At 37.8% G+C, this 25,894-nt stretch overlaps 2 long non-coding RNA genes across 3 annotated transcripts; one reads left to right on the forward strand and one right to left on the reverse strand.

The window, feature by feature from the left end:
• Positions 1–14,919: 14,919 nt before the first annotated feature.
• LOC139457613 (uncharacterized) lies at positions 14,920–18,240 on the reverse strand. Of its 2 annotated transcripts, none has more exons than XR_011652612.1 (4): positions 17,994–18,240; positions 17,462–17,520; positions 16,276–16,347; positions 14,920–15,519 (listed from the first exon to the last, which is right to left on the reverse strand). It is a non-coding gene; the product is annotated as an uncharacterized lncRNA (long non-coding RNA). The 2 variants fall into 2 exon arrangements; XR_011652613.1 differs by having other exon boundaries at positions 16,269–16,347.
• Positions 18,084–24,180, forward strand: LOC139457614 (uncharacterized). The gene is made up of 3 exons (XR_011652614.1): positions 18,084–18,586; positions 18,841–18,922; positions 23,817–24,180. It is a non-coding gene; the product is annotated as an uncharacterized lncRNA (long non-coding RNA).
• The last annotated feature ends 1,714 nt before the right edge of the window (positions 24,181–25,894 follow it).

The raw sequence follows: 25,894 nt of genomic DNA on the forward strand, positions 1-25,894 counted from the left end.
TTTACGAGCTAGAGCTTGGTTTTTAGGGCTGATGTTTTGGTTTATTAAGTTTTGGATGAGAGGGTTTGATTGGGACGCGGCCCAGAAATTTAAGCTTAGCTGTTCCCTGCGTAGACTTAGTGGCATTTCTCCTGTTAAGGCCTGAAGTGAGTTGTAGGAGGTGCCATGTTGGGTGCGTGTAATTAGTTTGAGAGCCTGATATTGTATTGAGTCAAGTGTTTTAGATAGAGAGTTGTTTAGGGTGTTGTATATGGCGCAGCAATAGTCTAGTTTTGATCTAATTAGTGATATGTAGAGAGAGAGGAGGGTATCTTTGGAGGCTCCCCAGTTAGAGCCATTTAGGCATCTAAGGGTGTTTAGGTCTTTACTGCATTTAGTTGTTAGGTTTTGGATGTGAGCATCCCAGGTGAGATGTTCATTGAAAATAAGTCCTAAGAATTTGGTTTGTTTTTGAAATTTGATTGTTTGATTGTTTAGCTGGAGGATTGGGGAGGCGGGTTTCATGTTTTTATGTTTGAATACTATTCCTGTTGTTTTTCTGAGTTAAGGGAAAAGCCCCATTTGTCAGCCCATTGTTGTATTTTATTAAGAGATTTTTGGAGTAAATTTTGGACCATGGTCATGCTTTTAGTGTGGATCCAGATGGCTCCATCATCCGCGAATTTTGATGTGTTTACTTTTGGGGATAGGCCCTCGAATAGATCGTTTATCATTATATTGAAGAGGGTGGGGCTGAGGATACTGCCCTGTGGAGTACCATTTTCTAGGGGACATTGGTCCGATAGCGTTTGGTCTATACCCACGGTTATTTTACGATTGTTTAGGAAGTTCTGGATGTAGTTTATCATCTGACCTTTGAGTCCTATTTTTATAAGTTTTTGTAACAGCCCATCGTGCCATACCATGTCGAAAGCTTTAGAGAAGTCTAAGAAGATGCCTGTGGTATATTGTTTATTTAGTTGTCCTGTCTTAATATCTTGTTCTAGTCGGGCGAGGTTATCTAGGGTTGAGCGCCCAGGAGTGAAACCGCTTTGATATGGGTTTATGATGTTATTTTGGGTTAAGTAATGTTGTAATCTATTTTTAGCCATTGATTCCATTACTTTACATAAGTTTGAAGTTAGGGATATTGGTCTATATGAGTTAGCTTGATTAGCTGGTTTATTAGGTTTAGGGATTGGTATGACTAGGGCCTGTTTCCAGGGAGTAGGAACCTGTCCGTTTAGGTAGATTAGATTGTATAGTTTGAGTAGTGCCTGGAGTAGTTTTAGGGGGAGTTTTTTAATTATTTGGTAAGAAGTTAGGTCTAATCCTGGGGCTGTGCCCTTTTTCCTGTTTTGGATCACGTAGAGGAGCTCCTCCATTGTGTAGGGTTGATTAATTTCTAGATTGTTATTGTTTGGTTCTTTTGTGGGTTTGTTTTCTGTTTTAAGTTTATCTTGGAATTTTTTACTGAAGTTGGTGTTACTGCTAACGGCCGAAAAGTGGTTGGCGAGATTATTTGCTTTTTGGGCGGGGTTGGTTGAGTTGTCAATGTTAGGTTTTTTTATGTCATTTTAAGCCTCTGATGGGGTGGATTTTGCGCCAGACCATTCTGGCATCTGTGCGGTTATTTATATCTTCGCAGAATTTTTTTCAGTCTCTACTTTTGGCTATTTGGACTAGTTTTTGAACCTGGTGGTTTATGTCATGGGCTATGTTTAAATATTTGTAGCCGCGTTTTGCTTTATTGAAGGCTGATTTACGTTTTCGTCTAGTCTGTTCTATTTCCTTATTCCACCATGGTACCGTCGGTTTGCCTGTCTTAGATGTTTTGAAGGGGATGGAGGTTTTGGCTGCGTTTATTATATAGTCTGTTAGGTTTTTACAATAGGTTTCTGGATCATTATTTTCTATTTCGTTTAAGTTAGCTTCATTGCAGATATCTTGGAATTGGTCCCAGTTAGCTTTATTGTAATGGAATTTTGGTTCTTGGTTTTCTGTTTGGATTGGTACGTTTGTATTTCCTATGGTTATGTTTATGGGGAAGTGGTCACTGCCTAGCGGGACGTCGTGTACTTCCCATTGAGTACTTTGGGCTAGATCTGAGGTGCATATGGTTAGGTCGATAGCCGACATTTTTTGGTTTATCTTATCGTACCTCGTGGGTTGGTTGCTATTAAGGAGGTCGTTAGGTCGTTTGTTTCTATCCATTCGGTGATTAATTTGCCATGATTATCTGTTTTATCATCTATGCTCCGTGTAGGATGATGAGTGTTAAAGTCTCCTAGGAATATAGTAGATTTATCGCTTATTTGGAGTAGTTTGTTTAGAACCTCCGGTTGGACTTTTTGTTCCGCCCAGTGGTAAATATTTATGATGTTTATGTTTCGGTTATTTAATGTGATTTTAATGCCGTTGGCTTCTAGGTTTGGCGTGTCTATTTTTATTTCTTCGTAATTTATATCTTCCCTGATAAATAGTATTAGTCCTCCTTCGGCTCTTCTTGTTTTCGGTTTAGCTCTGTCACTTCTAACTGAGTTGTAGTTAGGTAGTGTGAATTTGGATTTTTTTGACAATTTGGTTTCCTGTATACAAGCAATGTGAGGGCCTTTATTTAGTTTAAATTTAGTTTTTAGTTCATGGCCGTGGGAGGTGAGTCCGTTGGCGTTCCACTGAAAGATATTTAGTCCTTCGAATATTGGGTTCGAGTGATTGGTGATTTAGTTTTTAGTTTTTAGATTGAAAGCTACTTTGTGGAAGGATTTCATGCTAGTTTTTGGTGAGTTTTGACTATGCATGTATGCTAGGAGTAAGGTGAGGTTATTTAGGTTTTGGGTGTTGGCTGGTTGGGGAGTTTGGTTTGTTTTAGTTGGAGTAGTGTCGGGTAGGGCTAAACAACATAGGTATATATACTCTTATTGACATCTAAGTTGTTACAGTGACTAGTTGATGGATACAGAGAGGTGATTAAGCTAATTGGAAGCCAGTGGATGACCATCATACAGACGCCAGAACAGTTTGGCGAAAAATCCACGCCATTAGGGCATTAAACGTCATAGAAAACTCCCAACATAAACAATTCAACAAACCCCACTGAAAAAGCTAATAACCTAGCAAATCACTTCAACCAAAAAATCCAGGAACAACTAAAATCAGAAACCAAATTTACCAAAGAGCCAAAAGATAATAACCTAGAAATTAATCTCCATTTCACAATGGAAGAACTACTCCACGTCCTACAAAATAGGAAAAAGGGCACAGCCCCAGGCTTAGACCTTACTTCATACCAGATAATTAAACAACTACCACCCAAACTACTCCAAACTCTTCTGAAACTCTGTAACCTCATATATCTAAACGGACAGGTCCCATCACCTTGGAAACAAGCCCTGGTCATACCAATCCCCAAACCCAATAAACCAGCTGACCAGGCTAATTCATACAGACCAATCTCCCTAACTTCTAACTTATGCAAAGTAACGGAATCAATGGCAAAAAACAGGTTACAACACTACTTAGAACAAAACAACATAATAAATCCAGACCAAAGCGGTTTCACTCCTGGACGCTCAACCTTAGATAACCTCGCCCGACTAGAGCAGGACATTAAAACAGGCCAACTTAACAAACAATATACTACAGGCATCTTTCTAGACTTCTCCAAAGCATTCGACGTGGTTTGGCATAACGGGCAAATACATAAACTGAAAAAAATAGGTCTTAATGGTCAAATAATTAACTACATCCAAAGTTTCCTAACAAACCGCAAAATCACCGTGGGCATAGACCAAACGCTATCGGACCAATGTCCCCTAGAAAATGGCACTCCCCAGGGCAGCATCCTAAGCCCAACACTCTTCAATATTATGATTAACGATCTATTCGAGGGACTGTCCCCAAAAGTAAACACATCAAAATTCGCGGATGATGGAGCCCTCTGGATCCGCACTAAAAGCATTAAAATGGCCCAAAACTTACTACAAAAATCTCTAAATAAAATACAAAAATGGGCTGACAAATGGGGCTTCTCCCTAAACTCAGAAAAAAACACAGGAATAGTATTTAAACACAAAAATATGCAACCCGCCTCCCTAAACCTCCAACTAAACAACAAACCAATCAAATTCCAAAAACAAACCAAATTCTTAGGATTAATCTTCGATGAACATCTCACATGGGATGCTCACATTAAAAACCTTGTAACCCTCCTCTCACTCCATATATCACTAATTAAATCCAAACTAGACTATGGCAGTGCCATTTACGACACTTTAAACAACTCTCTCATTAAAAAACTATACTCAATCCAGTATCAGGCCCTAAAACTAATCACACGAACTTAACATGGCACCTCCTCCACCTCACTCCAGGCCTTAACAGGAGAAATGCCACTTAAACTACATAGGGAACAACTTACCCTAAACTTCTGGGCCGCGTCCCAATCAAACCCACTAATCGAAAACTTAATAATAAAAATATTAGCCCTAGAAACCAAGCCCTAGCCCGGAAACATCCACTACTTACTCCAATTTCCCAAAGAATAACCAATTACCTAAGTGAACACAAAATAAATAATCTTAAACAAAACAATAATTCAACCACTCCACTCTTCACTCCAAAACTTAAAATACCAAAAATAGACACAACACTAGCCGATACACTAAATAAACAGACCGATCCTAACATCGCTAAAACCACCACACTAGCATACATACATGAACATTGGCCAAATTGGTGCCACATATACACAGACGGATCCTCAGATCCGATCTCAAACACACAGGTTTCGGAGTCCACATCGCACAACCAACCAAAGACACACAATCTTACCGACTCCCAAACAACCAATCCATATTCACGGCCGAACTAATGGGCATGGCCTCAGCACTACACAATCAGCAATCCAAAAAACACCAAAAAATCCTCATCCTAACCGACTCCCTCAGTGGACTACAAGCCCTCAAAAATAAAAATACTAAAAACCGCCCCAAACTAATAAAATCAAATACTCAATAGCTCAAACAACTTAACTAAGGTAGGTAAACAAAGAGAGTTCATTTGGATCCCCGCCCACGTAGAAATCTTTGGAAATGAAAAGGCAGATAAAGCAGCAAAATTATTCCTTAAACTCCCAGAAATAAGCTTAAACTTACCCAGCTCAAAATCAGAAATCAAAAGTGTCACTAAACAAAAAATCAACAAAAAATGGCAAAATATATACCAAAACTCAAATAGCCAAATCAGGAAAGTACTCAAAAAAACCCTAAATAAACCAAAAATACTACACCCATCAAAAAAATCGACAGAATAATTACCAAACTACAAACAGGCCATACCAAACTAAATAATTACCGTAAAATAGCTAATCTACACACAACAGGAAACAGCCCACATTGCAAACAACAAGAAACACCAGAACACGTACTCATTCACTGCACACACTACCAAACACACCGAACAACACTACAGACCACCCTAAATCTTAAAACCGGACTTACGCTAGAATCAATCCTAAATCCACAAAATAAATTAGAAAAATTCAAAGCCTAAGGCATATACCTAATAAAAACAGGACTGATTAGCCGCATTTAAACCCCAAATAAAATATTAAAACCAAAACTACCTTATTTGATAACCACCCAACACACACAGCTCCCTGAGTTCGTCCCCCACCCACTCTTGTCATTCTTTCCAAATCTCAATTTCAAAATTACTATATAAGCAACCCCTAAAAGCCCCCCTCCTGGGTTGCACAAACTCACTTTTCCCCTTTTTGGAAACACATTAAATGGCCTGGCCGGGCTCGTGTGCGACATACGCCTGCAGTCGGAAAGCGCACGTTAAATCTCCAATAAAAGTAAGTAAGCCCTATCCATCTATTGCTCGATAAAGGTGTTAGGATCTACACCGAAACGTCGCACTAATTGTAATAAAGAAGTTGTTCATCCATAGAACTCGTCTTACTTCATCACTCCAGCTTCTAAATGCCACTGAAAGAAGTGATATTTCCGTAGTTGTTAATTAACCTGTGGCGATTTCAAGCCCTTGTCGTGACTGATCAATTGGCCGATCATTGAAAGGTGATTTAAAGATGTGTCAAATAGATACTAAGGTAAATTCATAGATTGCTGTAGATTGTCACTATGATAGTTTGGATTTTTTGGTTGTTTTTTTCTCTAGGATAGGTATCCTTGAACGGGCATGCAACCAAACTCTATGACTTATCCCAGAGTATGCCTGGACGCTACGTTCAAAATTAAAGGGTCTAAATGATGAAAAACAAATCTTCTGTATGAATTCGTACTTGGGATTTCCTAGGGTTTTCCCCAGGAATGTGGAAGTAGTCAGTGTTTACGTCATTTCAAGAATACAGTCACGTCCTGTGACCCACCTCTCGTCCTATGGAAAAGCCGTATATCGTGTAAACTTCACATTACAAAATTAGTTACTGTTATAACCAAATGAAACAAAACCCATTATCCGATAGAGGTAACTGTGCACAGCGGAGGGATATGTTATCTCGATAAACTTGGTAACATGGTTTGGTTTGACTTTAATTATAGTGCAAACCATTTCAATACTTTTATTTAACATTTCATTTATCTAAATACCTAACTGGTTCAATATGTTTCCAAGTGCACCGAAATTCTATGCCCTTTGTCTGTTTAATATATTCAGCAAACATTCGGCGTATCCCCTCTTATCATAAGCCCCTCCGGGCAGGACCCTTAATCTCCAGCGCTATCTATAAATTTCAATTAACATCTCCTAACTTCGCCGGATCTGACGTATATACATGCACGTGGGACAATGACCTTGCCACACGTTACGTAATTCCTCGATCTACAAAACCCGACTGACATGGTCAGTCAGGGAGAGAGACAGCCTGGAGAAGGCCAGTAAATCGACTCGTGTAAGTGACAGAACGGTTCTCCCACCCGGGAATATTGGCCACTAGTCCCGGTGTCCGTTCTGTCACGTTATTATCAACATGTACCTTTTCGACTTATTCCAAACCATCAACAATAAACATAGCTGCTGTACATGTCGTCTTAAACTTCAACCTGAGTTTTGTCTTCCGTCATCACCTTGAGCTACCATCCGAGGACCGAAACGTACGCCCTTGGACAGATGATGGAGAATTATCCGAGTAGCGTGAGTTTGCTGTGACTCACGCACGATCCCCCTACCCCAGCAAAGCAAATGGTAGTTCAGAGTTGATGGGAGACAAAAGCAGCGTCAAGCCAGCCGCCATCTTGACGGGAAACGAACAGGATGACAGACAGCACCCCAGCCAACCCGATCGTCAGCAACACACAGCAGCCCAGCCTACCCAATCGTCAGCAACGAACAGCAGCCCAGCCTACCCGAACGTCAGCAACATCCACATCCAGACAATATTGTGACAATATTTTTGAACTTTCATTCCAACTCTCAACGTGTACTGTGCTAAAACGTATTCTCACGGACATTCTTGTTCATATAAGGTATGTTATGTAATCAAGTCATTATTGTTTCGTTGTCTTTAAATTTTGTCATGTTTTTTCTATAATGAGTATGTATATTATTCTAAGTATTTGTTATCAGAGGTACATCCTTATCAGATTAAGTTATTGAAATCGGCTAGGCTCCTACTCTATTCATGTCCTACTTATACGCTTATACGCATTTAGTGCAGATCCACGATATATGCGGGTTCCGATTCGTCCCATACAAATCAGACTCCCGGTTTCAAGGATTTTTCTTTTAATTTGTGGCCCTACAACCATTACTATAGACAATAGCTTTCAAAAAGTTATCCAATAGCCTACAATTTCCTGCTTATATCTTCATTTATTCCTTTTTGAGTATGTAAGCACTGAAATTATTTGTACTCTTTGTGAAAACTGATAAAATCGATGCAGTAGCAGCGATTGTAGCAGTATAATAAGCTCAAGTTAGGGAGCCTCGTTGCTTACCAAGCTTATCCAGTGGAGATTGTGTATACAGTTTATATCCTACTTCTTCGTTTTGCCAACGTGATTTTGTGCTTAATTATGATACCCCCGAAAATTATGTATATTCGTGCGATCAACCGTAAATGGTCTCTGGCACACAAAATACGATTCGTTCAAATATCTTCGAGACAATTTCACATGATTGAATTTTTCATTACATTCCAGTTTAGACTTTTGAAGTTGGTTAGGTTTTGCATACACATTCTACCTTTTAGCGTAGATCACACTTGTCGAGTCTAGGCTCACAATATAAGACTCCCAATTTCAAAGATCTTACTGTTTTCATGAACATATTACTTTCATATGCATACGACAACGCTTTACGCACAATATGTTTTTGTCCCTACGTCATCGGTCTACTTTACTTCAACAATGTTTATTGTCTGTTTCAATGTGATACCTGTGATCTAGCAGTCTGGTATTCCGACTGCAAGGGCGACCGCGAGCAGGATGTGCTGCTCGATGGAAACTCGTCCAATGTTCTTTGTGTATGAGCCGGAATCTCCACTCACCTGTATTTTGTGTGTACGAGCCGGCACCTCCGCTCAACTTGTTAATGTTATGTATAATTGTTTCACCGATATTGACAATGTTGTTATTCACTTATTTACTTTTACACGCCTGTACATCTTATCTACTGTCATTTCATTCATCTCAGTCAAGTGTAGTGCATGAAGCAACCACTTGTCAACCTGTCGATGTCATTTGCATTGATCTGTACTTGTACTCCATATTGTCATTATTTTTAAAAAGCTTTTGGGGACAAAAGCTCCACGACTTCAGGGGTATTGTTATAGTGTAAACCATTTCAATACTTTTACTTAAATAGTGCAAACCATTTCAATACTTTTATTTTACATTTCATTTATCTAAATACCTAACGGGTTCAATATGTTTCCAAGTGCACCGAAATTCTATGCCCTTTGTCTGTTTAATATTTTCAGCAAACATTCGGCGTTCCTCTCTTATCCGGGCAGAACCCTTAATCTCCAGCGCTATCTATAAATTTTAATTAACACCTCCTAACGTCGCCGGATCTTACGTATATACATACACGTGGGACAATGACCTTGCCACACGTTATGTAATACCTCGCTATACAAAACCCGACTGACATGGTCAGTCAGGGAGACAGCCTGGAGACAGCCAGAAGATCGACTCATGTAAGTGACAGAACGGTTCTACCACCCGGGAATATTGGCCACTCGGTCCCGGTGTGCGTTCTGTCACGTTATTATCAACATGTACCTTTTCGACTTATTTCAACCTGCATCAGTAAATATAGCTGCTGTCGTCTTCACCGTCGAGTTTTATCATCCGTCATCACCCTGAGCTACCATCCGAGGGCCGAAACATACGCCCTTGGACAACCTCTTGGCGCGTGTCTGAATTCCATTAACATGTTACATATGACTTTTATATAGACACTTTTCGGACACTTTCAAGACGCTAACCAATTAATCAATTTTAAATGAATTTTTTAGTCGTTTTTCCGTCTAATGACCGTATACAGAAAAAAACCGACGTTTTCGTGTTTGCAGTGACACATTGTATTTTATAATAATGCACAATTTTGAATGCTTTAAACCTGTTGCATTTAACAAATACAGGATTTGATGTTGTCATATAGTGAATCAATATGTGTCTAGTCTTCCAAATGTTCTATTGCGAACACATATAGTGTCAGCGCTCATTATTGCCATATCTATGAATGAATGAAAATATCATCATTAATAAACTCACCTGAGCTCACTGTGGGTTCTGAAGACAAATCGCTGTAAGGCATCCTGCACGGCTTCGTTCACGTTCACCCTCAAATGTACGATAGAAATATCTGCGATTGTGCGTGTTCAATGTTCGAATGCAGTTTGGCGACAGGTGTCCGTTTATTTATCAATATTCCACTAATTCATAAATCACATTGAGTTGCTCGCCTCTTCTCCAGTAGCTCACACTCTCAACAGATGTAGCTTCCTTAATTAACTGGAGTCCGGATGTAACTAATTACAAACTCTGTTCTAATTATGCTAATCGATGAAGTGCAATGGAAACAAGTTAAGAACTTATAGATTATTTCAACAAGAAATTGAAACATGCCATTATGTTAAAATGCCTCTACCAAGGCAATATAGAACTAAACTGTATTAGCATCATTGCGTTGTGGTAACCTGCCAATAATATAGAATGTAGAAGATATACCAAGCCCATCACTCCTCTTTCAGAAAGACTATGTACTCTCTGTGACAAGCAAGCCATAGAGGATGAATTTCATTTTGTTGTAGAATGCAACTTCTATAAAGATATCAGACTATCCATATTTAACATAGCTAAAATACAAGAAACAAATTTCACTGAATTTTCAAATTTTGAAAAGTTTCTGTGGCTTCTTAAAAATGAGAACATTCAGTACCAGTTATCTAAATGTTTGCACACTATGTACAGCAAAAGGCGTTTGTGCTTACCCAAACTACCATAATATAAAAATATCTGTTTTTAGTGAACAATATCCTTATGTATAATTCTGTGTCCATATGTTGTATATTATTTGTGAGAGAATGCGATTAAGCAGATTAGTAGTTTGTGCTTATCCAAACTACCATAATATAATAATATCTGTTTTTAGTGAACAATATCCTTATGTATAATTCTGTGTCCATATGTTGTATATTATTTGTGAGAGAATGTGATTAAGTAGATTAGTAGTTTGTGCTTATCCAAACTACCATAATATAAAAATATCTGTTTTTAGTGAACAATATCCTTATGTATAATTTTGTGTTTCATACGTTGTATATTATTTGTGAGAGAAGGTGATTACGTAGAAAATTTGAAATATGACAGACTGACCAAGGGGATTGGGGATAAACAGAATGACTGTATTGAAGTATATGCATGACTGTGTGACATGGTGTGACTTGCGGCGTATATGGGTGTGTGCTAGGAAGGGTTGGGCAGATTGAATAAAGAATGGTTGATTGACACGGTTGAACTTGTGCATGATTGAATGTGTGTGGGTCATAATGAATAATGCGTGTGATTGAGTGACTCGCTGATCTGGGACATGTATTTGGTGTGTGTGTGGGGGGGCGAAGAGGGGGAGGAAGAGGGGGGAGGGGTGGAGGGGTGTGTGTGTGTGTGCTAAGGTGTGTGAACTGGTGACTAGGTTGAACTTGCGTGAGAGTATATGTCCGTGTGTGGCGGAGGGGTAGGGGGAGGGGAGGAGGGCGGGGGGTGGGGGGGTTGGGGTTGGGGTTGGGGTTGAGGTTGGGGGTTGGGGGTTGGGGGTTGGGTTGCTGTATACATATGAAGATATTATTAGTTAAAATGTTTTATTTATGTATTTTATCTATTGTATAATTCTAGGTGTCTTTTAGGCCAGTAATGGCCAGGTGTATTATGTACACATGACACATTAGTAAACTATATCATTATTATTATTATTATTATTATTATACTGGATGACAAACTTAGTAATCTTTTCACACCAATCATCCTTGTTTACAATGAACGCATGTCAATTGACTAAAAAAACATCCTTAAGTAGAAGTATCACAATGGGCGGCGTATACAACTGTTTGTCAAACAATATTTTATATTTAGAATCACCATTACATGAAATCACAGAAACAATTATATTATATTCTACTTTGAAAACTCCAGAACTAATGTCCTGAACGTAATATAATAGGAATTTAATCCAACAAAGTGTTTCCCATATATATGTTTCCTTGTACAATTTTAAATTAATGGACTTTTTATCTATTATTTTGCAATGATCGTGACAATCGCGAAAAGGCTACTCTCTTGCTATTCCGTTTATTGGTTATTCTAGTTTAGGCAGCGACAGCCTCTCGTTACACAAACAGTGCTTTTCTAACCCCGACCTAGTTAAAACAGCGGCAGCCTTTCGTTATGCAAACAGTGCTTTTTCTAACCGCGATCTAGTTAAGACAGCGGTATTATTTATATTATTGATCTGTTACTAAAATCTGCACAAATGTTCTATTTCTTATGTAAAATACTGTCAACATAAATTAATACAAATTATTTCATAACACTCCAAATATAGTTGCCATGATGAAAAAAGTATTAACGTATTATTGTCACGTGCAATAATACTGTTCGGCAGCATTACTATTATCTTCAGACCCCCCAAAATACCGATTTACGAATGAAGAAAATCAATGAAACAGTGGTAAAATCTATCCATATATACAAAATTGTATATTTTTGGATATACCAACTATACAAAATTGTATATTTTGGAAATACCAAATATACAAAATTGTACATTTTGTATATATTGGAATTTTCCATTGTGATAATCACCACACTCGCCTCCACGCTAGACAAACAAACGGATCAAAACATCGCTAAAAACAGTTCATTAGCACACATCCACAAGAAATGGCCAAATTGGTGCCTCAATTTACACAGACGGATCCTCTGATCCGTCCTAAACACACCGGCTTTGGCGTCCACATCTCTCTAAAATCTCATCTCCAAAACGAACAATATCTTACAGGCTCCCCAATAATCAATCAATCCTTTCGGCCGAACACATGGGCCTGGCCACAGCCCTTCACAACCCACAAATAAACACCCACCAAAACATCCTCATCCTAACAGACTCCCTCAGTGGACTCAAGGCCCTAAAAAACAAAAACACTAAAAACCGCCCCAAATTAATTAATCAAATATTAAAATGCTCTAATGAACTAACACAAACAGGCAAACAGATAGAATTCGTTTCAGGCGCATGCCCACACTGCACTCAAAAAAACCCACAGAACATGCACTTGTCCAATGCATACACTACAAGACACACAGAACAACACTCCAATCCACACTAAACTGCAACAATCAAATGACACCAGCAACGCTACTAAACCCCCTAAATATGACTTACAGACCTCACAAAAACTCTATTTAACCCCCCTCCCCCTTTTCGCACATTCATGTTCTCCAAATTAAGGAAGCAGCCATTAACCCCCCCCCCCCCCCCCCCCCCCCCACCACACACACACACACCACAACCCTCCCCTAGGTAGCCTCCCTACCTGTGACCATAGTGTATTTGTTACCCCCAATAGTGAAGATTTACTGTTACTTTTCTTTAGCACCCCTTCCAATTGATCAATGTACGCAAGACTTATATATTCGCTTAAAATACACACTCATCTGTTATATGCATTCTTAATTATGGGCAATTAAATGCTGGGAAAATATAACTGTCGTACATAAACATTTCAGGCTGTCAGCATTAACCACGAAATTTACCTTTTAACTTTGTTTTTTTCCACTAAAATAATATTCTAATAAGAGCCTCCTATTTCTAATTTTGAGAGTGCCCTGGGCGCTTATTACGTCGAATATGGTATTCTTTCAAGGGGGAATACGTGTAAATGTGGTTATGTCAAAATTAACGAAAATTGTCTTTGTCTGAATCATAGACTGATGTCTGAATTTGTCTGAATCATGTTAATTGTCAATTAATATCTTGCAGTTTTGTTCTCCCCAAGACTTATGTGGTCACATGCACAGCAAAAAAAGTGTAGGTTTCCGTCTTCCGGAAACCTTCCGGAAACCTTCCGGATACCTTCCCATTTTGGATCCGGCCCGGATACCTTCCGGAAACCTTCCAAAAAAAATGTCAAAATTTGGGGGGTGCATTTTGTTCACTTAAGTGTGAAACACATAAAAAAATTAACTTGAAAATACCAAGCAATTTGAAGGTTGTTGAAGGCATCTGGAAGGTTTCCGGAAGGTTTCCGGAAGGTTTCCGGAAGGTATCCGGATGCAAATTTTCTTCATGACTTGCTTCTGGTAAATAATGTTAGCCTGTGCATTACAGATACCTGTTGTAATATTCTGTGTTATTTTAATGGTAAATATCCTCCTAAAACATTTTTGGAGAAGAAAATTGTTCAATTTCATATTTTGTCCTTTTCGGATGTTAATGGTATTTAATGAACAAACATCAGTTCTTGTATAATGATATCCTTAAATTTCATGTCCAGACTTCCAGTTTGTACTGAGAAAAAGAAAAAGTCATTGACAATGTGCTCACTTGGGCCTTTGGTCCTATTAGATGATAATAAGACTATTTGTAACGGTACATGTACTTGTTATATCCAAAATACTAACTTCATTGACATTTGCCTCACCCTAGTTTTATGGTACTACAGTAAGCTCTTCCTCAGTTACTGTGAATTATTTTATTAAAAGGGATTGACAGTTAATTTGACACTGGAGTTGTAACCACTGCACATATATGTGTATTCAAATAATATAACAACGATGTGCTTAATACTTCACAAATATCTCCAGAAGTAGGCATTTTAGTTATAATTGCAGAAATACTTTATGAATGACCCCTTCACTGTTGCCTTGATCTTACACTTCAACCCCTCATGAGTTATCACTTTTGAGTGTGAATTTGACCTTCAATATCAGTGATAAATATTTCAAAAACATTTCAAAGAGCTATCCAGCACATAAACCAAATATGCAGTCCTTTTGTAGAATTCAACATATCATTGACCAAAATATGGAAGTAATGTAACCAGTATATGTATAAGAGTTACTAAGACTTCTGTAGAAAAGGCAATTTAAGGGAAAATGTAGTATATATTGATCACACACGACCTTTTTCCAACTTCGACCCCTGCCCAAAGGAAGAGTTAGACCACAAACAAACTTTTTGTCTGGTTGTGACTTTAACCTTTGACATAACAGATCAATGTGTCATCAGACGTTTTCAGAGCAAAGGAAACATGTGTTATTTATCTTGAGATGCCCAAGCAATGCATAGTTTCATAAGATAAGTGTGGCTATTAAACTGAGGCAAAATCATGAAACATCCCCATTTACACAGCTGGCAAATGAAACATAAGCAACAATCAAATTATCAATTTCTTTTATTCATATGCCTATAGTATATCGCACATTGAACAGTGTTCACATGATGGTTCCTGATGCAGTATGCAATTTCATCCTATTCTTCAATACTCATAACAGAGTGTGATAACTGTTCGCTTGACAGTACCTACGGATTATGTTCACCAGTTCAGATAACTTACTTTCCCTCAATCCTCCTTTTCTTTCTATATTGCCATGGATGAACAGGAACCAGGATGAGGGGATACCAGTTAGACTCTATCTCTGCTGCATTGTGTTAGTAGAATTGTGCACTTTCCATTTGGTGTTTGGGTCCACATTTAAAGACAATAAGTCCCATTTATCATTCCTTTCAAGTGTTTACAAGAATTTCCTGAATGTCCTGGAAGAATTCCACTCCAGCTTGGCATTGGTTGGTCTTCTCACATTAGCCAGACCAGCCTTTGTGTGTCCCAGTACCATTTGGCATACAATTTCTCGGTCGGCCTCCATTGAAATAACAGGACCCTCATCATCGCTGTCTGCAAATCACCTCTGATATCTGAAGGGGTGCAGCCTCTGTTTAGGACTCCCTTGTCTGGTCCTTCCAGACTGTCAACCTGGAGTACTCATCCAGGGACCTCAAGCAGGACTTCAGTTTCTGCAGCATTATGTAAAAAGATTTTAGCAATCAAAAAGAATTGTTGCCACATGTACTTACAAATAGAAGGCAGCAAAATCACTTAAGTTGTCATATGTGAGTCTTGTTATATGCTAAACATTTAAGATAATCACATCTCAAATCTCAACCAGACAAACCAGTGACTAATGTTATGAACTCGGTCCAGACAAACCGATGATAACTATTATGGACAATATCCCACATCACTGTGGTATGATTACATGTGATCAATGAGCCTACTCAATCACAACCTTATCTATTAATTAGGCTTGGAATGCTGGGAATCTCTTTTGTCATTTCATCACTAGATGTTATTTAGTGATTGTTTCAACTCATCAACATGGAAAAATATATATTCACAATCCTTGTCATATAGCCAAACTATTGCTGGATGCAGTGTTAAATAAATGATTTGGCTTTAACACTGCTTTGAACAGTATTCCAGATATATCACCGCATGTTAGTTTGATGTGGGAAGAAAGTCCTAAGTGGTGCAGGTCTTTGATGAATCCCACGAGTATGTGTATAATGCTGACAAACCTAGCAACATAATCGGGGAGTACCAGGATTTGAACACATGACTATAGGTTTCTGCTAAGCCCAAGAGATGCAACTCTGCACAGAAAATTGTAGTGCCTTAGATAATAGGACATCCGTGCCTACAGCGATAAGGAACAAACTGAAGACATATTTGCTAAATAACCATATGAACCAAACAAAATATTTACCACTCACTGTTGCTCTTCTATGGTCTTTCTTTGCATTGATGCTGCACGGATGACTGTCTCTTTTATTCATCCGGACATTCTACAAACATAAGTAGCATTCACATCACAGAAATGTCCAAACTGTACATGTTGTACATTTGATTCAAATGAAAAGACCCCGGTTGTGATTCCGACTTAGAACTACCCTAATCATAATAATTCATGTCAAACATTCAGAGATGACATTTATCCCCATATTTAACAAATGTTAAAACAATATTTTGACAACAAAGTCAGGGTCATTCAACACATACATTACATAGGAAATAACTTGTTCGACAATGCAGAGAGATCCTCACCGAGGTGAATATCATTCCATGAATTATTGCCACATTTTCTTGAAATGCAGATTAATGCAATGCAGTATTTACTTTTATTTCTAGGCTATTTGTTTGGCTTTTCCATGACACTTTGTTCAGAAATGACATAAATAAGAGAATACTTTATTATTCCAGAGAAAATTTGGGTTACATTGTAAAAGCACAGAGAAACAAGTATAAGATTCATGATTTAAGTTAAATACACTCGACCCGTGAAGATTCCGGGGTAGACTAGGTCTTCAGCAACCCATACTTGCCGTAAAAGGCCATTATGCTTGTCGTAAAAGGCGACTAACGGGATCGGGTGGTCAGACTCTCTGACTAGGTTGATGCATGTCATTGATCTAAATTCCGTGGCTCGATGCTCATGATATGAATCACTGGGTTGTCTGGTCCAGACTCGATTATTTACAGACCGCCGTCATATAGCTGAGTGCGGCGTTAAACAACAAACCAACCTAAATACACTCATACATACACACACAAACACAACATCCAAACACCAGGGTTAGAAATTGGCACTGGTCATTTTGACATTTTAAAGGTTTTGCTATATGCTATCATTTTAGGACTGGTGGACTGAAAGTGTTAGTTTCTACCGCTGCAAACACTAATCAACTAATGAATTGAGTGGTCAGACTAGGTTGTCATCATACTCTGAGGGCATGGATCTTTGCTGAAAATAACAATCACTAGATTGTCTGGTCCATGTTCAATTATTTACAGGCTGCCATCACAGAGCTGGACTATTGTGAGTGTGATGTTTCACATTACATTGAAATATACCATGATGAATACATGTAGTTTGTATTTATCACAAACAAAAATACTCACTCAATACTTGGTATCCTCCCTGAGGATGTCTGTGAACCTGCCCACAAACCCTGAACATGCTGAAACAGAAAACAACTAACTTGTCTTTATCCTTTCAATGTTTCAGTGAGAATTTGTTAAAGATTGATAAGCTGTCATTATTCATTGTAATCCATATCTCACTTTCAGGTGGTTCAGGTGGCAACACATGATTGAAATTGAATGCCACGTTTTGTTTGACATGCACTTTGCCAGATTTATACCCTTGGTAACTAACCCTCATCATCAAATCCCAGCGTTATGTTGAGAATAAGGACACGACCCTTAAAAGTCCTGCACCTGTAGCTCTTATGCAATCCCAAATAGAAATACCATGTCACAACAAACACTTGATCATAATATTAACAAAGGGTTTCCGAAAACAACAAAACTAAAAGGCCCTTGACGTTTACAGTAGTAACATGGAGATCAGGAAAATATCTAAATCAATCCATTCCATAAGATCTCTGTATAGAAATCATTGACCATTATGTCTCGAAGCCCTGCTACGTACCTGGCATCTGCAAGCTGCTCTTCCTTCCTTCGGCTGTCAATCGAGTTTTCGAAATACTTGACGTCCTCGTTGTGGATGGCTCAGGTGGATTTCGACCGGGATTTCCGAGTTAGAGGTGATTGAGAACAATGTATCGATACACGAGGTAAGCATATCGCAATCAAGCATCACGGTGTACATCGATTACACGAGCTTTGAGTGTTTGTTTACATTTGTGTTCCAAAATGGCGCCTTCGGCCATACAGGGAATTATGGGTAGACTTGCTTGTCCCGGAATAACACGAGTTGGTCACGAATGACGAGCGGTCATTTCTGCAGCAGTTACGGAAAGAGACGAGGTTGGCCGATTACAGTTCATACAGGCCATATTGGGAGCCGCGGGGATTTCGACAGTGTGTATTAGGAAGTATACCTATGTGGTGTATGGGATATACGTTTGCCTACCATGCCAGGCAGTGTGACAAGCGATATCCCAGCGGATGTAATATCCCTACAGCAGAAATGTTTCACAACCTCGATTGCAGGGAGCTGAAGACGTGACATATTCAGACAGAGACCATAATACATAGACTGTTATATGGTCTCTGATTCAGGTAAGGAATATGTTAATAATATTGATCACGTATTAAAGTTATTTATCTTCTGTTAGCCACTTATTCTGTTTTATATATGTTAGTAAATGTGTGATTTAATTTTTGTAGGATAAGCAATCTACCTAACTTATGTTAATCCTTGCTAATGTATATGATGTAGAAATATGTTTGCTTATTTATATTCCTTTATCTAGATACTCTATAGTGACTCATTTTTTTAGTTCATACCGTACCGACTAAACTTACTTTTGCAGGTGTGAATAATCAAGAACAAATTAAATGACAGGAGTTTTGCAACAGTGAACATTGTGAAGTGGAAGATAAGACATTTGAAAGGTATGGATATTTTCACTTGAACTTGTTGAAGAATACCGTGATGACAACTTGATCATGTGGGGAATTTTGGCGGTGGGGTACCCTAGTGGTTGAAGTGCTGAAGACCAAGGTTCGATTCTTGTCATGGGTACAATGTGTGAAGTCTATGTCAGGTGTCCCTTGCTGTGGTATTGCTAAAAACAGCATAAAACCATACCCACTCATTTGGGGATTCCGGGTTGGAATTGGTCCCCATCAACCTATGCTAGTTGTAAGAGAGGGTTATACTATAAAGGGAAATAGTACCTCGCCTACTATTGCCTGGTGAAAACAGCACCTTGTTATTTTTTTTAACTTGGGTCTGAATATGCCCGAATACATGAAATTAAACTTGCATGGTCACTTGTAAACACAAATAACTGAGAAATGTTCAAAAAGGTTTACATTAAAAACTAGCATCTACTTGCTGACTCTGATTTGGAGATGCAACTAAACTTATTGTGAAAATATAATATGCTTTGATTTCTTTGAAGTAAAATAAATGCAATTAAACTTGCAAACACAAATAATTGTTAAATGTTAGTCACCTAAAAATAATTTACATTAGAAAAATTTAAATGCTCAAATTTACTCATGATTCTGATTGGGAGGTGCAACTAAACTTATCATTGAAAGATCACATGCTTTGAAGTTTTAAGTAGCTTTACTCAGATTAGCTCAATGTCAAGCTGAACCTGAGTCTGGCGAAAATGTCAAGAAACTGGACAACAGGTATACTATATATGGCATATTTATTTGAGTAAGTAGGAAATAAATAGTAATTTTATAGAAATTTCATTTATATATATTTCGGCCAGGAATCAACATGTCTCTCCAGATAACAGACAACAATTAGTAGCCCTTTTTGCCAAATCAAGGTGCTGTTTTCGTTGGAGAAATCAGTGACATTTTGCTGAGGTGCCGTTTTAGCCTCAACCATAAGAGATAACCTAATAGATCAGGTGATCAGGCTCAGTGACCTGGTTCATGGCATCTGACAGTGACCATCTAACAGTGTGGATTGATGTTCATAATATCAATCACTGGATTGTCTAGAATTTTGGGCCTACCTTTAGAATACAGTACCTAACTTTTCAAACAGGTCACAGTACCCTGTGATGTAATTCGTAGTATTCTGTTGCCTGACACACTGGCAAAACAATGCCTTGTGATGTCAGGGGTCATTGGATGTGCATATATATATATGCTCTTTTCAGTGGTCTATCGTCTCCACACGCTATGTTGTTGCATGAGTTTAAATTATTTGTTTACTAAATATTGTTTTAAACATTTATATGTGAACTGGATGGGTAAACAAGCAAAAACTTATTTGAATACCGCTCCAGAATTAGAATACAATATGATATGACAAAAGTACAGTCAAGGAATACAATTATATACATGTTCTTATTATAGAAACTACGTTGTCGGCGCTGTCAGGTCGCATTTTTAGTAGTAATAGTGTACTGCAATATACGGCAAGGAATAGTATTATAAATTTAAGATGCTATGTACAATCACAAAACCTATTGGATAGCTGAATGTAGTCTTCTACTGATTTAAGAATTTCTAAGTTTATTTTTGACGTCCTTTCAGGATTACCTAATAGAATTGAATTTAGATCATATCCCTTAACATAATAGTACATATTCTGTCTTAAATCATTGTAATTTGGACATATGAGAAAGAAGTGAAGTGCATCTTCAGTGTGATGGCCACAGCTACATGCAGGATTATCTTATAAATATTGCCTGCGGATGCACATTTTATAACATTTCCTTGTTTATTTTCTATATACTTTTATTTCATTTTTTACTTATTACAGTGGTTAAAATGATTATAAATATAAATTGAAACTAATAATGTGCAATAAGCGGGTTATAGCTGAAACGACACCTTAGCAAAACAGCACTGACTGGCGAAATACTCGCCGAAAGCGAAAACGGCGATTATTACTTCTGACTGATATAAAAGATTTAACGTGCGCTTTCCGACTACAGCGTATTTCGCACACGGGCCTGGTCGGACCATTTAGTGTATTCCGAGAAGGGTGAAAGTGGTGTGTGCAACCCAAGAGGGGGCTTTTAGGGGTTGCTTATATTGATTTTTTGAAATTTTTAAATTTGGAATAAATGCCGAGGTGGGTGGAGGAGGGAACTAAGGGAGCCGGGTGAGGTGGGTGTTTGTAGATTATTACTTGACGAAAATGACACCTTATTTTTTATTTACCTTGGTAAAATAAATGAAATTAAACTAGGATTGATAACTTGCAAAGACCAATAATTGTGAAATGTTAAAACAAGTTTACAATAGAAATTAGCCTCTACTCCAACTTATCCTATACCCGACTCAATTTATTGTGATAACATGCTTTGAAGTAAAATATATGGAATTAAACACACATTGTCTCATACAAACACAAATGCATGTAGTTGTTAAACGTTGAAACAAGTTTACCTTCGAAATTAGTCCCCTACTCCAATTTACTCACCGACTGATTGGCAGACACAGCTCACTTGTTGTGAATGTATTTTTCACTTTAAAGTTTAAAGTACTCAATGTCAAGCTGAAACTGTATTTAAGAATCCTAACATGGTGCAAATTTTCACAATGCCCTTTCGATGTGTCATTTGAACATGTTGAAAGGTTTTGCAAGGGATATTTGTAACCCAATACTTTCCGTAACGGGCGACAATGCTCGTCTAAAGAGTTGACTAACGCCATCAGGTGGCGATCAGGCTCGGTGACTTGGTTGATGCATGTCATTGATTCCAATTGTGTGGGTCGATGCTCATGATGTCAATCACTGGACTGTCTGGTCCAGACTCGATTATTTACATATAGCCGGAATATTGCTTGAGTGCGGCATAAAACAGCAAACCAAATCATAAGTGTGGGATGAATGATTTGAAATTAGCAAGTTTAATGTGGCCTTCAATCACAACAACCTGATCTGAGTCTTGAAAAGATATGACTTTGATTCAGTGAAAATTTGCATCATGATAGTTACAACTGTAGATACAGTTAATCTGTTTGTTGTACAGTTTCTGTATATCAATATATATGTTGTTCAAATAAGCTTTGCCTCTTCACCAACCCTATTCCTCTTTTGGAATAAATAGTGTCTAATAATTCAAACACCATCACCATCATCCTGGTGAACACAACAAAGAAATGCACATCAAAAACGTCATTATTATTATTTCTGATCTCTGATAAATTAGAAAAAAACTGTTATCCAGCAAGATACATTTCCTTGGTCCCAAGAAGCATGTTACATAGTAAACTGCCTCGATAAGTTGAATAGCAGTTGTAAAGGCACAACCGACTAAGCCGTCACTACTCAATTAAGTAATTAACAGACAATTGCAAGTACTAATACCCACCCGACACTAATTGCCCTGTTAATCCCTAGTCCACAATGAGTTGACATTGAGTTCATTTTGCTAATTAGCTGTAGTTTGAGTAGCAAGGTAATAAACATCAAAGGTGGGGCAGGCTTTGATCATGTGTTCTGTAGAAGAGATGATGTCACTTGTTTTATGTTTATTTAGGATTAGCTACATCCCTTGATGCTACCAAGGCAGCCCTTGAGATTATCAGACAGTTTGGCTAGACACAAACTGATGTCTCCCTTGTAGCACACTATGTGTCAGACACAGACTTTGACCACTCTGTGCAGATGCATATCAATGCATAAAGAACATTGGGTAGATGATTCAACAATGCCACACAAGTCAAAGTTGGGTTTCACTGTATTTAGAAACAGACGATGGATCCAAAACTTTATAACAGTAATTATGATTAATTTAAACTTTGCCAGGCCAATATTTTGGCAGATTTGCATGTTATTGTTAATCTTCATTTAGTTAATTTTCAAAAAAGATAGGATGAATGATAAAATATGATAATGAGTCATGAATATTTGAATTCAGATCAGAACAAACAGGGAGGGTCACCCCAAAATGTGAGAGTCTCTAGGGGAGACTTTTGACAAAATGGACAATAAAATATAAAGTGCTTTGCATTTTCTTTCAGGGAGGGTTGTGTCAAAAATGAATGAGAACATACCGGTAATACATGACCGGCCCCTTTAATGTAATATACATAGTTTTTAGTTGATGGTTCAGGTTGTACTTTTCAGTTGAATTTCTTATCACTGTCTATGATGGACTACCAATTAACGGTAGATATTTAATATCCATAATAACTTAGATAAATGCTTCTACAGTCTCATCCTAATTTGTCAAAATTTGAATTTCAATATAGCTTCCATTAATGAATTAATGAATTTGGTGAGAATATCTATTGTCTGAATTCCTAATATACTTTCTTTTGTATTTGGTGTGCAAGGGTAGCCTAGTGGGTGAAACAGTCTCTGAAACCCGGGTTCAATTCACCACATGGGTACAATGTGTGAAGCCCATAGCTGGAATATTGCTAACAAGCTGCATGAAACTATATCAACTCACTCGCTCATTATGTTGTATTTTGAGATCACTTACATGACATTTACATGTGTTTTGATAATTATGAATAGTTGCATTTATGTATTTATGTATAAGAACCTATGTAACTTAGTTTTGCATAGTCTTGTTTACCCTTCCTTACATTTTGATGTAATGCAAACATTCAAGCAAAATTCAGGTGAACCTTGTGGTATTGTTTTAGAAGACCGGATACATTTTTGTATTTTCTGAACACTTTTCTGTTTGCAATGGCTTATTTACATGTTCAAAGATTGGTTAAATATCAGTTGCAAGATAAATTGTCAATACCTCACTGTTTGAGAAAACAACTTTAAACATTTGTAAATATGTGTGTGTTTCATAACTTTTGACTAACAAGTTTCTAAAGATGTTATGAAATGTTTCAGGTACCTGGATTTCACAATCTGACACCAGCTACATTTAAGAAGATCTTGCTCACACAATTCAGACAAGGGACTCGCCGGAAGATGAACAGTACTCCTGATAACAACCAACAGATTCACCTCAGAAAGTGATGATTCTGAATGAATAATGCCACATCAGTGTGACTGTAGGTGGTTTTATTATGTCACTAATGAAGTCTGAATGAATTTATGCCAAAGCACTGTGACTATGTCCAGGTTGTGTACACCGATGCTGACCATACAAATCTGAATGACTTTTGTGGTTTACTGCAGAAACATAATTGACTTTAGATATTCTTCTTCAATAAAATTCTTCTGAGATTTGACTAATTTGTTTATTTAGAAAATGGCATTGAAGCGTCTGTTCTGTAAGGCCTTGCAAACACCACTGGTTACTTTATGCTAGTTCCTCTTCTTGCTTGATCAAATTTCAATTTGTGATATGTACCAATGAAATGCCATATAATCAATAAATAACATTTTTTTCCAAAAACATGATTTGTTTTGCTTCATTAGCATAAAGATATATAATACTGATCAGCCATAACATAGGTGCTGAACAAATATGAAATGTACTAATGCCCTGAATGTTTTCCTACTATAAATACTTAACAAAAGTTGTAGTTCCACCTTAGTAGACAAATGACATTGATATTTTTTCTGTACTTTATTTAGGTGTTTTCTATGGATGCCATTAGTCTTATGCACCAATTTGGGACAATTGTATTCTGTTTTATATTCCCATGAAACTACACTGTCCCGATATAACAAGTACTGATACCGTTCCAAACTAATCTGTTAATCTCACCAGGGCCAAATGCCAAAGCACATAGCCAATGACTTTCCATTTTTTTCTGAGTGAGAATGCTGTTTTGCCACTTTTAGCAATATTGCAACAATATCATGGTGGCGGACACCAGCAATAAGCTTCACACATTGGACCCATGTCGCAAAACAACTTGTGAACAATGCATGCCCACATATCTCAGTTTGAGGAGGATATTTACCATTAAAATAACACAGAATATTACAAAAGGTACCTGTAACCTTTTCTTTTTCTCAGTACAAACTGGAAGTCTGGACATGAAATTTAAGGATATCATTATACAAGAACTGATGTTTGTTCATTAAATACCATTAACATCCGAAAAGGACAAAATATGAAATTGAACAATTTTCTTCTCCAAAAATGTTTTAGGAGGATATTTACCATTAAAATAACACAGAATATTACAACAGGTACCTGTAATGCACAGGCTAACATTATTTACCAGAAGCAAGTCATGAAGAAAATTTGCATCCGGATACCTTCCGGAAACCTTCCGGAAACCTTCCGGAAACCTTCCAGATGCCTTCAACAACCTTCAAATTGCTTGGTATTTTCAAGTTAATTTTTTTATGTGTTTCACACTTAAGTGAACAAAATGCACCCCTCAAATTTTGACATTTTTTTTGGAAGGTTTCCGGAAGGTTTCCGGAAGGTATCCGGGCCGGATCCAAAATGGGAAGGTATCCGGAAGGTTTCCGGAAGGTTTCCGGAAGACGGAAACCTACACTTTTTTTGCTGTGATGTAACACTCTTGCTGTGTAAGTAAGTAAGGCAATAAATGTTTTCTCAATCGTTGTGTGATAACAGATATATTCATTCCACTACTGTTTCTACCATCTTTTCCATTATTGATGTGTGACTATGTTTTAAGGAGTGGGTACATTTGCAGTTAACAGAGCCAATCTTCGTGAAACTGGTCGTCAGTGTATGTTCATCAGCAAACATTATAAGAGCAAACAACTACTGCGTTAAATATTTTAAAGACGTTTCTGGGATGTGCATACATGTAATTTTTCATCATATGAATACTGAGTAATCGCAATGAGTTTATATATAATCTCCAAATATGTGGAAATGTCCACCGACACAAGCCCCCAAATCAACAGAGATCAATAATCCATCATCCCGTATGCCAACAATGAATTTATATAACAACAGAACACTCCAGCTCTCTATAGGGGCGGTCGGGTACCCTAGTGGTTGAAGCGTTCGCTCGTCACGCCGAAGACCC

The sequence above is a fragment of the Haliotis cracherodii genome, unplaced genomic scaffold (assembly GCF_022045235.1).
Source record: "Haliotis cracherodii isolate W230 unplaced genomic scaffold, xgHalCrac1.p SCAF_12, whole genome shotgun sequence".
Taxonomy (NCBI): domain Eukaryota; kingdom Metazoa; phylum Mollusca; class Gastropoda; order Lepetellida; family Haliotidae; genus Haliotis; species Haliotis cracherodii.